General features: G+C 47.9%; 1 protein-coding gene across 20 annotated transcripts in view; it reads left to right on the plus strand.

The window, feature by feature from the left end:
• The window catches only part of Mef2 (myocyte enhancer factor 2), a 554,695-nt gene that overhangs the window by 334,372 nt on the left and 205,323 nt on the right, over window positions 1–15,000 (plus strand). The gene's annotated exons all lie outside the window — the stretch shown is intronic.

Here is a 15,000-nt window from a genome sequence, read left to right on the forward strand (position 1 = left end):
GAGGGAGAGAGGGAGAGAGAGAGAGAGAGAGAGAGAGAGAGAGAGAGAGAGAGAGGGAGAGGGAGAGGGAGAGGGAGAGGGAGAGGGAGAGGGAGAGGGAGAGGGGAGAGGGAGAGGGGAGAGGGAGAGGGAGAGAGGAAGAGGGAGAGAGGAGAGGAAGGAAAGGAGAGGAGAAGAGAGGGAGGAAGAGGAGAGAGAGAGGAAGAGAGAGAGGGAGAGAGAGAAGGAAGAAGAAGAGAGGGAGAGAAGAGAGGGAGAGAGAGGAAAGGGAGAGAGAGGGGGGGGAGGGAGGGAGGGAGGGAAACGTATGTAGGTAGATAGGTAGGGAGGAAGAGGTAGGTAAGGAGGGAGGGACGGAGGGAGGAAGAGGTAGGTAAGGAGGGAGGGAGAGGGGAGTGGGAGAGAGAGGGGGAGGGGAAAGAAGAAAGGAAATAAAAGCGAAAAGAAAAAAATGAAGAACATGGAATCTTGACGCCGAAAACAAATCTAAATTCATAAACATACATAGAGATATATATTTAATTAACTTACATATCATTGCTCCAGTCGTATATATTTCAGAAATAGATAAATTACGTTATATCTGTAAGAGAGAAGAAAAAATAAACATCAAGTGACGTTGTGGGCGTAGCAAAAGGTAAACCAGCGCCACATGAGTTTATATTTTAGACAAAGTTATGTGTTTTGCTGGGGAGAGAAAGCTGTAAGAATTGTTTATGTGCGCGGCAGCATAACACGGATACCTATACACAGCAATGCCTCTTGTGTGTTTCGTAATTTGGGGCCTGTAATGGGGTGTAATTAGTTGGTAAAGTGTGGCTAATTGGAATGTTTACTTGATGTTTCGTTTTATTCTTGTGATTTGTTATTATTTTTCTTCATTGTGGTAGGCCTAATGGCCATGGTGGTGATGATAATGGTGATGGTAAGGATGTTAGGGATATTAACGTCAACGATAAGAGAAAGAGTAATGGTGATTATGATGATGGTAGTAATGACAGTGATGATGGCAATGATAATGAAATTGATTAACGTTGATAGTAATGGTGATAATGATGATGATTATGATGATGATATTACTAACTGATAATGATGACGATTACTACGACAAGAACATCAAAATCGATGCCATGATTATGATGATGCCGGTAACAATAATAATAACAGTGATATAAGAACAGTATTCTTATTAAAGTCACTGTCCCCCGTGATTCATTCCTCACTAATTGTTTGTATCTATTTGTGTTTGTCCTTTTCCGTTTTTTTTTTTTCCCTTGTCTTTTTCCTCCCTCCCCGGGGTCTGCGGCCTTGGGCTAGGACAACGCTCGCCAAGAACACTGGTAGAATGGGGCTAATGTCAATTTTAAGCTTAACTCTTCGTCTTTCGTCTTGATTTGGATTTTGCTGGATAGGGGGGGGGAGGGAGAAGGAGGGGGAGGGGGGGGGACAGACAGACGGACGGACACATAAGGGTACAGGGAGGGGAGGGGGAGACAGAGAGACACAGACACACAAATACACACATAAATACACACAAATACACACACACACACACACACACGCACACGCACACGCACACGCACACGCACACACAGAAAGAGAAAGAGAAAACAAGCGAGGTCTTCGTAGAGAGAGAAAAATACGAGAAGCAGAAACAACCAAAAAAGAAACTTGGTATGAAGTTCAGTCTAATTGCCCTCGCCGTTGCGACGGGATGCTGCAAGACACTGGTTAACGCGACTCCCACGTACGCGCGCACGCAAGCACACGCTGGATGTCGCAACGCTTCGCCGTGACGCAGGTTACAGCCGCCCTGGGTGCTTGCGACGGCCAGGGAATCGGCGGCCGTTGCGCGTCCACGCCCTCTTGGGTAGCGGGTTTTTGCGCAATTCGCCTCTGCTCGTATTTGCTTTGCGTTGCTTTGGTTTTGGTTTTCATGTTATTTTGTCTTTTTTATTTTTATTTATTTTTTATTTTTTTATTTTTTGGCGGGGGGGGGGGGATGAATTTAACGATCAAAGCGTAAACGAGTTGATTATTAAGAAAAGAGGTATTGATTTTTTTCTTTCTCTCTCTCTCTCTCTCTCTCCTCTCTGTCTCTGTCTCTGTCTCTCTCTCTCTCTCTCTCTCTCTCTCTCTCTCTCTCTCTCTGTCTGAGACCAGAAATAAAGAGAGAGGGAGAGAGAGAGAGAGAGGGAGAGAGGGAGAGAGAAGTGAGGCAGAGAAAGGGAGCTGATGTAGGACCTGTAGGGTTGAAGTTAATGAAGCGAAATCTCTAATGAAGCATCAGCTCGCCTCCACTCCCGCGACTCCGCCCCCGCCACACCCCCGCGATGACCGCCCAAACGCCCGCGACGCCCACCGATTGCTTCACTGGGCGGCGAGAGGGGGAGGCTGGGGGAGGTGAAGGGGAAGGGGAAGGGGATGGGTAAGGGTAAGGGGAGGCTGGGGGAGGTGAAGGGGATGGGGAAGGGGAGGGGGAAGGTGAAAGGGAAGGGGATGGGTAGATGAAAGGGAAAGGGAAAGGGTAGGGGAAGGGGAAAGAAAGAAGAGCAAAGTAAAGCAAAGGTAAGGTAGGATAGGATAGAATAGGATAAGATAAGATAGTTTAGTTTCGTGCAAAGTTCCTTATCCATCATTTTTGATCGTTGATTATAGGTTGAAGATAAAATCCTGCCTCTCTCTCTCTCTCTCTCTCTCTCTCTCTCTCTCTCTCTCTCTCTCTCTCTCTCTCTCTCTCTCTCTCTCTCTCTCTCTCTATCTCTCTCCCTCTATCTCTCCCTCTCTCCCCCCTCCCCTCCCCTCTCTGTCCCCCCTCTCTCCCTCTCCCCCCCCTCCCCTCTCTCCCTCTCTCCCTCTCTCTCTTCCTTTCTCCCCTTTCCCCCTATCTTTCCCCTTTCCTCGCCGCCCTCACGTGTTGAACATCTAAATAAGATTACGGTCCCCCGTACAAAGGATCCCCCTTGGAGCGAGGGGCGTCTCCCGGGTGTCTGCCTTTCCGGCGCCGTACACATCAATGCCGCTTTTTATATCCCGCCGCGATTTCCTAGTAACGGCGGCGAGATCTCCTGGACAGAGCAGTCCCGGCGAGCACAATTCATGGCCCTTAAGTGTGCGATATTGTGGGCTAAATACCTGCTCGAGGGCGGCGCTCGTGTGCGGTCGAGGGGCCCCGCGCACGCTCCTCGGCGGGCGCTGTTGCCGTTTTGATGCGGGGGGGGGGGGGGGGTGGAAGGGCTCGAGAGTCTTGTGGCACTCGAGGTTTGTTTGCATTATGCTCCGCGTTATATATCATTCTTGTTATTGTGGTTTTTTGATTCGTATTTTTAATCTCCTTGGTCTGGATATAACTGGGGTAAGGAGGAGGAGAGGGACAGGGAGGAGAGGGGTTCGTGCTGCAAATACTCTTTCGTATTGTCTTGTGAATGCGAAGAGAGGTGTGTCGTTCCTCGGAAGTTGTATGGAGGGTGAAAGGCTAAGGATTGTTGGGGAGGAAGAAGAAAAAGAAGAAGAAGGAGGAGGGGGGAGAGGGACTCACGTCAAGGCGCATTCTGATATTTGTTGTGTGATGAGTCTAGCATGGTGTTTCTGCGCTCTGGACGATGCTGTGATGACTGTGTTATGATAATAATAATAATAATAATTATTATTATTATTATTATTATTGGTAGTAGTAATAGTAGTAAGTTGAGGTGGTTGTCGTCGTTGTTGTTACTTAATATAGTTAAGGTCGCCCTCTTTCCCGGGTCATATTTCTTGACAGCACTCATGCGCAGTGAATACCTGATAAGACATTATTAGTATAACTGCTGCTATTTTGTCATTTGGCGATTCCTATATTAATTCACTTCGCCATTGTTCCTCCTCCTCCTCACACCTATTTCTCCATCAAAAATAGGCTCCGACGCCCATTTTATTGGCCTTACTTACCCCCGCCCGCCCGCCCATTGTGACGTTGCACCTCCTCGGATCCGATGCTGCCTTCCTCCCATCAGCTGATTGACGCGCCGCCCGAACACATCATCGTAATGGCGACGTCTTTCGCTGCTCGACAATCAGTGTGTGGGGAGGCTTTCGGATGCGGCTGATTTATTAGCCGAGCGAGCGGAGATTTCTTGGGGCTTTGGGTTATTATTATTATTATTATTGTTGGTGTTGTTGTTGTTATCATTATTCCTATTATTGTTGTTGGTAGTTGTTATTATTATTGTTGTTATTATTGTTGCTGTTGGTATTATTGTTTCTGTTGGTATTATTATTATAGATATTATTATTTTTTATTGTTTTTATTGGTATTATTATTATTGTTCTAATTTTTCGTGTTTTTTTTTTTTTGTCTTCCGTTTTTTTTTCGTTTTTTTTTCTTCTTCCTCTTTATTTTCTTCTTCCTCTCTTTCTTCGGGACTCCCTGATGTCCATATTTTTGTTTTGTCTTTTCTTTCCTGTTTTTTTTTTTTTTCTCTCTCTCTCTCTCTCTCGAAGGAGCGCGTAACTCGATTCGTCAACTTATTCTCATAAGTCTTCTCGTCTCGCGCTGACGGCTCTCCGTTGGCTGCCGAAGCGCTGACGGAGCCTCGATCGCCCGGCAGCGTCAGCCACATCACCGCCGGGGTATGCGCGGTCGTTGTCGGGCGAGGTCATTTCAGAAGCATTGTCATTCTTTTCGTCTCTGTCTGTCTCTGTCTGTCTCTCTGTTTCTCTGTCTGTCTCTCTTTCTTTCTTTCTCTTTCTTTCTCTTTCTCTTTCTCTTTCTCTTTTTTCTTTCTTTCTTTCTTTCTTTCTTTCTTTCTTTCTTTCTTTCTTTCTTTCTTTCTTTCTTTCTTTCTTTCTTTCTCTCTCTCTCTCTCTCTCTCTCTCTCTCTCTCTCTCTCTCTCTCTCTCTCTCTCTCTCTCTCTCTCTCTCTCTCTCACTCTCTCACTCTCTCGCTCTCTCTTTCTTTCTCTCAGTCTCTCTCTCTCTCTCTCTCTCTCTCTCTCTCTCTCTCTCTCTCTCTCTCTCTCTCTCTCTCTCTCTCTCTCTCTCTCTCTCCCTCCCTCCCTCCCTCCCTGCCTCCCTCCCTCCCTCCCTCTCTCTCTCTCTCTCTCTCTCTCTCTCTCTCTCTCTCTCTCTGTAACGTGGCATTTGCGCCATTTAGGTCATTGATGTTCTTTCCGTTACGAGAGGTCGTGATGCGGAGTCGACGTCGCTTTTCTGTGTGATTGGGCTTTTCTGCGAGGAACGTTTGGCTGTGGCAGCTTCCTTTATTGATGCTGTAGGTCGTGGAGAATGTAGTCTGGGTTGGGAGTGGAGTCGACGGTGTTTTTTCTTTATTTTTTTATTTTTTTTCTCTTGTTTGTCTTCTCTCTGTCTTTTTTTTTATATCTTTTTCTCTTTGTTTCTCTCTTTCTTTCTTTCTTTCTTTCTTTCATTCTCTCTCTCTCTCTCTCTCTCTCTCTCTCTCTCTCTCTCTCTCTCTCTCTCTCTCTCTCTCTCTCTCTCTCTCTCTCTCTCTCGACGTTCTCAAATCTTCGAAAGGCGGTCCTGTGTTGAGGAATTAATGAAAGGTTAATTGTTGTTGAGAATGGCTGATGTCTGTCTGTTGAATTGTTTCACTTTTGTCGTGAAGGTGGATTGTATTTGTTTTTGTTTTTTTGTTTTTTAGTCCTATTTTGTTCTTGTTCTTCCGTTGTTTGCCAATCGTAGTGTAATTATCAAAGCTGAAATTTAAATCGTACTAGATCTATGGTTACCGAATGATCTTTTCGATTTTCCGGCTGAACTGGACAAACAAACAAACTCCGTGGTTATGATTTTGACATTTTAACCCCCTATAAAATCTACGGACATAACAAGTCCCATTTCAAGTATGAATTCCTTTTAGATGTTGTTATTAACCGAGATATTGCTAGCCCTGCTGTTTTTATTACCTATTTTTCTCAATTATTGTTTTCACTATAGCTGTTATTGTCCTTGTCACCATATATATATATATATTTTTATAACCGAACGTCATAACTTCTGTTTGTTACTGAGGTATTTTCGGTAATCCTCTAATACAAGAATTTGGGAATGTGATAATAGTGTCTTATGTCAATAAAGCATTAAAGGGCTGTAGGAATATGAGGGGAGTGAGTTCGTCGCGGCGCAAGAGGAGGGGTATGTGCGTCGAGTATGAGAGGAGATGCTGTGCTAGAGGCGGGGTTGGTGCCAGGCGCAGGGGGGGAGGTGGCACCGCTGCCAAGGGGTCACACGGAAGGGTTGCAGGAGGCATAGGCGATGGGGGATGTGATGGGCAGAGAGGCGGGGGTTGGGTTGGGTTGGGAGGATGGTGATTGGGGAGGGGGGAGGGGGAGGGGTAGAAAGGGGAGGATTGGGTGGATCTTGTTTGAAGGGATGGATGGCGGGGGGGGGGGGAGGTAGTTTGGGTTTGTCTCTGTCTCTCTCTGGCTGTCTGTCTGTCTGCCCCCTCTATCGACTCCCCTCCCCTTTGTGTTCCCCCACCCCCTTCCCTTATAACCTCCCTCCCCTTCCCCTCGCAACCCCCTATTTTAAAGGCTCCATGTTATTACTGTCCGGCCTTTTATTATTTTTTATTATCATTTTTATCATCATCATCATCATCATCACTATCATTATTATTCTCGTTATTATTATTATTATTATTATTATTATTATTATTATTATTATTCATCATTATTATTGTTGTTATTATTAATATTGTTATTGTTATTATTATTGTTATTATCATCATCATTATTCAGTCGCCTCCTGTCCGCGGTGTCCTCCCTCCGGTCACGGCTTCGTCCGGAATCGCCTCCGCTCTCCGTCGCCGCCTTCTGTCGCTCCCGCCGGCCCTCCGCGTCGCTCTGGGGCCTTGCCTTGTACGTCGCTCTCTGGCTCGGTCTTTCTCTCTTTTCTTTTGTCTGTCTGTCTTGCCTCTCTCTCTCTCTCTCTCTCTCTCTCTCTCTCTCTCTCTCTCTCTCTCTCTCTCTCTCTCTCTCTCTCTCTCTCTCTCTCTCTCTCTCTCTCTCTCTCTCTCTCTCTCTCTCTAGGCATAGTTGTCTATCTATCCATGTTCAGCGTGCAAACACACACACAACACACACACACACACGCGCGCGCGCGCGCGAGTGCATACGCGCATACCAACCGCCCTCTCTCTCCCTCCCTTTTTATGCCCTAGAAATAAGTATATCATTGACTTTCTCTTTTGTTTGTCTGTTTGTTTTTGTCGTAGAATGAAGGGGAATGATGGCACTGAGTCCCTGTAACCTTTTTCCTTATATTTTTATCGACGTTTTTATTCACTTTTATTTTTTTATCGCTCCCCTCTTCTCATATGTCACTTCATTTTTTGGTTATACTATATGGTCGTTATTTTCTGCACGGGGTTATATTTACAGTATATATCACTTTAATAGCTTAGAATGGGTTATTTCCGTAGGTTTATATAAACGGGTTCATGTCATTTACGTCCATTTTTTTTCATTGTTTTTTTTTCTATTTTAAGTTGAATTGTTCTTTGTGTTCGTCGACGCGTTGATGCTATTTAAAGCTGTTTTTTCAGGTTTAATTGAATTGTTCTGTGTTGGTTTACATCAGTCTCTTCTAACTTATTCTATTAAGACGCGCCCATTCTGAATTCCTCGGGGAGCGTTTGCGAAAGAGTCACAAGACGGATTCAACTCGGCGGCGAAGACACTTGTGCGTAAACAACTATCTTAAATTCGTTCTTGTGTGATTTCTCTCTCTCTCTCTCTCTCTCTCTCTCTTTCTCTTTCTCTCTCTCTCTCTCTCTCTCTCTCTCTCTCTCTCCTCTCTCTCTCTTACTCTCTCTCTCTCTCTCTCTCTCTCTCTCTCTCTCTCTCTCCAGAAGCAAAATGATTTTTCCTCTCCCCTTTGGCTCGCAGTTCCTTCCCCTTCAGGACGGTTGCCTCACACTCGCCCAAGGATTTTTCCGATATAAAAGTATCGGTGTGATACAGGAGCTCGTGAAACCTGTAATCGGGAGTAATTTTGTAATCTACGTGGAGGGAGGGCTGTTATTTCCAAGATAATAATTATGCACCAAGGTTTACATGCATTAGCCTCGTCGTCGTCTTTTCTTATGAAGCGTCGCCGGCGCCCGTAAGTATGCATCGCGCTTTCTCGCCGCGCGGACGGACCCCGGGGCTGTGCGAGGGCTGTGGGGCTGCGGCTGTGGGATCGAGGCTGTGGGGCTGCGGCTGTGGGATCGGGGCTATGGGGGCTGAGGCTGTGGGATCGAGGCTGTGGGGCTGAGGCTTTTAGAGTTGCGTCTGTGGGACGGAGGCTGTAGGGCTGCGGCTGTGCTTCCGGAGTCTCTCTTGCAAACCCTTTTTTCAAAGGCTCCTGCAGCCGAGGGAAGCCGAGCGGAAGGCGAAGGAGCCCTCGGGAGGCGGGCCCACCTGGCCTCGGGTTTGTTGTGGTGGCGGTTTTGCCAAGACCTCCTCCCCGGGGTCGGGCGGGCCGGGTGGGGGAGGTGGCGGGGTAGGGGAGCCGCACGCCCAGCAAAACAACAACTACCTATTATCTGCGAGCGTGTAGGAAACCGTGCCCCGTGCTATGCCCGGGCCAGGGCGGCCGTAGGGGCGTAACACACACGCCCGTGCGCCCGGGAAACCCGGCCGTATGGGCGGAGGCGGCGAGGGCGCTCGGCCGGCCCGCGAGAGAGCCGTCATGATTTTAAATGCCATTTGAGTGCCAGATCTACAGGGACGCATTTCAAGTAGGACTAATGAGGGCCGCATGCCAATTGCGAGCGGAGGGAAACTGAGCCCTACGCAGGGGGCCGCAAGGGCGAAAATGGCCCGGGAGAATCCGGCAGTAAGGATGAGTGAACTGGGTTACGTCACAGCGCGATAGATACAGACCAATGGTGAGGGAAGGGTTGAGCTGGGCTGGAGGGCCTCGGCGAAGAAGAGCGGGGGAAGGAGGGAAATGGGGGATAAACAGGATGATGAGAACCCCAAATTGGGTGCAGGAAGGATGGAAGAAGTGAGGGGAAGAGGAAGGTGAGGGGAAGAAGGAGGGTGTAATGGACTATCGAAGGAGGAGGGGAGGATAATGCACTTAATAAGCGCGCGAGAGAGAGGAGGAGAAAAAAACCTAACGGAAAGGGTAAGGTGAGTGGTGGGGAGGGGAGAGGGGGAAGGAGGAAAGAGGGAGGAGGAGAGGAACAGGAGGGGATACGCTAAGGAAAAGGAAGATATATTTTTCGTTTTGAATTCCTGAATTTGTATAGAGGGAGGACGCATAACGGGAAAAAAACGGTAATGATAATTTTAGTTGGTGAATATCATAAATAATGCCTGTATGCGTGTCTTTGCCAGCGCCCGTAGTCCCCTAAAAGCGAAATAGCGACAAACACGGTGCCATTCCAGACAGACTGACAGACAGAGACTAAGCCCTCTCCGCACGCACTCGGTGGAACGTCCTCTTCCGCGGGCCAATCACAGGCAAAGCCCTCGGGGTTCTCGCAGCCACGGAGGCAGACACCGCCAGCCGGTGCCCCACAGACACAGACAGAGAGCGCCGCCGCACAGACAGATAGACAGGCAGACAGACAGGCACAGCCCACCACCAGACGTTCGCGTTATATACACAGGAGTGAGCCATCACGGGCGCCGGGCTGCCACGTGCAGGATAAACACGCACCAGCCTCCTTCTCCCCCCCCTCCCCCCCACCCCTCCTGTCCCTCTGCCTGGCTCTTACCCCTTCCTTCCGGCGACCTTCACCCTTCGGTCTTCGGTTTTTTCCTCCTCTCTCGGTCTGTCTGTTTGTCTTTCGGTTTGTCTGGCTGTATCGTATCCTCCCTTTTTCCTCTCTCTCCCTCTCTGTCTCTGTCTCTGTCTGTCTGTCTCCCCCTCTCACTCACTCACTTTCTCTCTCTCTCTCTCTCTCTCTCTCTCTCTCTCTCTCTCTCTCTCTCTCTCTCTCTCTCTCTCTCTCTCTCTCTCTCTCTCTCTCTCTCTATCTCTCTCTCTCTCTCTCTCTCTCTCTCTCTTTCTCTTTCTCTTTCTCTCCCTCTCTGTCTATCTATCCCTGCCTGCCCGTCTGTCTGTCTTTCTCCTATCTTTCTCTTTCTCTCGTTCTCTCTTGCATTCACACTTTCACCCAGTTTTCCCGTCTCCCTCCTTCGCCGTCTACCTTTTTTCACCCCCGCGCTTCCTTCAGATGCGCCGCCCACCCCGCTCGCCCTTTAAACCCTAAATCAACATCCTGCCTTCTGGATTAACACGTGTAGGATTTCTTGGGATTTCTTGGGGATTTGTTTTTCGGATTAGGTGTGAATAGCCCGAAGAGCATCGGGGATTAATGTGTAACTTGTCATTAATGTCATTTTCTCGCGTTTGGGGAGTCGAGGCTGTGGGTGGGTGTAGGTGTGGGGGTGGGGGTGGATGTGTGTAGGTGTGGGTGTGGGGGTGGATGTGTGTATGTGTGGGGGTGGATGGGTGGGAGTGTGTGTGTGTGTGTGTATGTGTGTGTGTGTGTGTGTGTGTGTGTGTGTGTGTGTGTGTGTGTGTGTGTGTGTGTGTGTATGTGTGCTGTGTGTGTGTGTGTGTGTGTTTATGTATGTGTGGCTGGGTGGGTGGGTGTGGGTGGGTGGGTGGGTGTGGGTGTGGGTGGGAAGGTGTATCTGTACTCGTGGAATGAGAAATGGTAATGGTGCGAAAGTTTTTAGTCCGGGAAGGAAATTGTGTGTCATAATATTAGCTGTGTGCGCTCTCTCTCTCTCCTCTCTCTCTCTCTCTCTCTCTCTCTCTCTCTCTCTCTCTCTCCTCTCTCTCTCTCTCTCTCTCTCATCTCTCCTCTCTCTCTTCTCTCTCTCTCTCTCTCCTCTCTCTCCCTCTCCCTCTCCCTCTCCCTCTCCCTCTCCCTCTCTCCTCTCCCTCTCCCTCTCTCCTCTCTTCTCCCTCCCCCCCCCCCCCTCATCTCTCTCTCTCTCTCTCTCTCTCTCTCTCATCTCTCTCTCTCTCTCTCTCTCTCTCTCTCTCTCTCTCTCTCTCTCTCTCTCTCTCTCTCTTCTTTCTCTTCCTCTCTTTCTTCTCTTTCTCTAATTTCTCTCCCTCCCTCCCTCCCCCTCTCCCCCCTCTCCCCCTCTCCTTCCTCCATTCTTCACCTTCTTCCCGTCGTTCCTTTCCTGTTCCTTCTCTTTCCCTCCCTCCTTCCTTCCCTTCTTCTCTGTCCCTTCCTCCTTCCTTCCCTTCTTCTCTTTCCCTTCCTCCTTCCTTCCCTTCTTCTCTTCCCTCCTTCCTCTATTTCTTTACCTCCTTTCCCACTGCTTCCCACCCGCGAAAGCCGCGACGGAGTTCCCCTTTGGAGGAGGAAAGGGACTTCTAAAGTGGCTTCGCGTCTTAAGCCTCTCGTACGTTCGCTTCTCGGCCGTTCCCTCTTCCCATTCTTCACCACATTAGCTTCCTGTCTCCCCTAAAGCACTTCTCGCACCCCCTCCCCCCCACCCCCACCCCTCCACCGGACCCCCATGAAATATATATGTTGTGCGTTCAGGACCCCATTAATGGTGACTCCACCCTCTATTTCCCTTCATTTCTCGTCCTCTTACTCTAACTACTACTCCTCTCCCCTCTCTTCCCTCCCTCCCATCTCTCTTTCTCCTTTCCTACTTCTCTTCCTCCCTCCCCTCCCTCCTTCCCTCACTCCAACCCCCTACTCCCCCAACTCACCCTCCCCTCCCCTCTCCCCTCTCCCCTCCTACTTCTCTTTCTCCTCTTCTCCCTCTCCCATCCCCTTCCCACTACCCCCCTGCCAGAGCACGGCCCTGTATTTCTTCATATATCTTGCCCGCACCACCTTAAGCATGTCTCCTCCTCATAAATCTGTTGGATTTCTTTCTCCTTTCCCCTCCTCCTCCTCCTCCTCCTCCTCCTCCTCTTTCCCCTCCTCCTCCTCTTGCTTCCCTTCCTCCTTCTTCTTCACTTCTCCAACTCTTTTTCCTCCTTCTCTTTCTTCTCCTTTTTCTCTTTCTTCTCCTCCTCCTTCTCCTTCTCCTTCTCCTTCTCCTTCTCTTCCTTCTTTTCTTATTCTTTTGTGCTCTTCTTCCTCTTCCTCCTGCTCTTCCCTTTCCCTTTCTTTCCCATCTCTCTTTCTATCCATATGTTCAATCCTTAATTTTATATTTTATAAGTTAATTTCCTTTGTTTTCATCTAAGAATTCGGCGAATGAACAAAGAGGATGATGAGAGAAAGTAAAATGAAAATGATAATGATTATGAGAATGATATCAATAAGAAAAGTAAAAGAAATGTACCTTCCACTCCTGCGAATGATTATAATACGATTCATCTGATCCTGTGAATAATTATCATGATTCGCTCTACAGTCATGCGAATAGTAAGAAAATTCGATGTGCAGTCTCGCGAGATTCGTCGGCCAATGTGAAATGATAATTGATAATAATGATAATTAAGGATAATTGATAATGAGGATGATTTATGCTTATAATGATTGATAATAGCGATAATTTATGTTGTTAATGATTGATGATAATGATAATTTATGTTGTTAAAGATTGATAATAAGGACAATTGATGTTGTTAATGATTGATGATAATGATAATTTATGCTGATAATGATTGGTAATAATGATAGTTGATATTAATAATGATGATGATTGTTGGTAATGATGATTAATGATAATTGATGATCGTTGATGGTAATGATAATTGATTATGATAATGAATTGTAATAATGATAAATGATAATGATAATAATTTCATAGTGGGATGAGGATGTCACCGCGCCGGCCGACTTCGCCAACGCCATTCACGCCGACGTCGAGGTGGGCGAGAAAAGGCGTTTGAAATTCGGCAGATGAAAGGGGCGGAGGGAAGTCGCACGCCCAAAGCACACGGCGGGTACAAAAGGGGGGCGAAGGGGGGGGGGCGGGCGGGCGTGGGAGGAACACGTGCGCGGGCGTTTACATTGTATGGTGGGAACTGGCTTTGGAAGGGAAGGGAAGGGGGGGAGGAAGTGGAGGGTGGTGGGGGAGAGAGAGAGAGAGAAGGGGAGGGGAAGGAAGTTTATGGAACTGGGAGAGAGAGAGTGGGGAGGGAGAGAGAGAATGGGTAGGGAGAGAGATGGGGGAGAGAGAAATAGAAGGAAAGGGGGAGAGAGGGGGGAGGAGGGAGGAGGGAGGGAGGAAGGGGAAGGAAGTGGAGGGAAGTGAAAACAGAAGGAGAGAGTGAGGGAGTCGGGTTGATAAGCGGAGGGGATTTAGAGGATAGAGGAAGAGAGGGAGGGAGGGAGGATAGGAGGGGGAGGAGGGATGCTGGTAAGGGGAGAGGGGGAGGGAGGGGGGAGGCAAGGGGAAGGGGGCTGGTGAATGGAGAGGGAATAAGAGGGGACAAGGGAAAGGAAGGGAAAGGGGAAAGAAGAGGGGCGGGGAGGGATTGACTGGCTGAAAAGAAAATGTCAAGGATGACTGAGAAGAAAAGAGAAAAATGGAGAAGAGAAGAGAGAAAAGAGGGGAATATAAGAACAGGCCGACGGGAGGGAGAAAAGGGAAGGAGAGGGGGAAGAGGGAGAAAGGCAAAGGTAAATTTGAGGAGAAAGGGAAGGGCCGAGGAGAGAAGACTAGAAAAGGAAATGGAAGATCGCGCGTCGCCTCAGGACAAGGTGAATTGCGTGCGTGTGACGGGTGGGCGGGGGCGTATGGGCGGCGGGGGGGGGGGGGGGCAGGCAGGGAATATGGCTACGTGAGCGGCCTCGGGCGGTGGGGATCTCCGCGCCCCGAGATGGCTGTAGGAGCGGTGGGAAGCATTAAAGGATCCTTCTCCATCTTGCCTCCTCCTCCTTCTTCCTCATTTTCCCTTTCCCCCCTTTTTTTTTATTCCTTTCCCCCCTCCCTATCCACTCCATTCGTTTACTTTCTCCTTCCGCTCTATGTCTTCACCGTAACCTCTTCCCTCCTGCCATTCCCTCCCATTTCGTTTCCTCTCCTTCCTCCCTCTCCCTGCTTCCATCTTTCTACCTCTCGCCCTCGCCATTTCCTCCATCCCTTTTTCCCCTCCCCCCCCCTCCCCTCCCTGCTTCCATCTTTCTTCCTCCCCTCCTGTTACTCCCACCTTCCTCCCCTTCCTTGTTTCCACCTTTCTCCCTCCCTCCCTCCCTCCCTCCCTCCCACATCTCTCCAGCCTCCTTGCCCTACTCCCCTCTTCCAGCATTATCAGAAAATTTGTTGATGTTTTTCCTCCCCCATTCGTAATATTGACGTATTCTTGTACAGTGTTATTCGTAGGGTTGGTGTGGGGGGTGGGATGGAATGCTACTTCCCCCTCCCCCTCCCCCTGTGCTGTTTGGAATATTCTCTGTTTTGTTTTGATTGTTATGGTTAATGTTCTTCCCGGTTGTCTGTGTTTCTTTTTTTTTTTTTTTATGGGGGGGGGGGAGTATATTTTTGTGTGTTGTTATTGTTGTGGCTGTAGGACTATGGTTATTACTGTTGCTGATTATCATTTTTATTGTCCATTCTCTTTACCTCCTCAGCATCATTGTCATAAATCAGTCAGTCAGTCAGTCAGTCGCTCAGTTAGTCATTTACCACTCGTTATTTCTCTAGATTTATGACTGATGTTATTGCTTTGCCAGTGTAATTAACGTACCTATGTATCCCCAAAGTTAATGTATGTATTGTGACATGACACTTGGACAAATGTGTCAGTTTTGCTCTTCCTGCTTTTGGTACCACTGCATTTGTTCACTTTTATTATTAGTGTTTGGTGTTATTTGTTCATTAATTGTTTCATTATTTTGTTGCGTGTTTGTTTATTTGTGTAATTCGTTTCGTTTTTTTTTATTATTTATGCTTATTTATTTATTCATTCTGTTTGCATTTACTATTTTTAGACCTTCTTTATTCATCTTTGTCGTTTTCACTATATATTTTTGTTATGGATTTATAAAGTCATTTAGTTCTTTTTCTCTTTATTCCATTTCCATTAATTTTTATTACGTAATAATTCTAATTCATTCATTTAAT

This window comes from Penaeus vannamei, chromosome 19 (assembly GCF_042767895.1).
Source record: "Penaeus vannamei isolate JL-2024 chromosome 19, ASM4276789v1, whole genome shotgun sequence".
Lineage (NCBI taxonomy): Eukaryota > Metazoa > Arthropoda > Malacostraca > Decapoda > Penaeidae > Penaeus > Penaeus vannamei.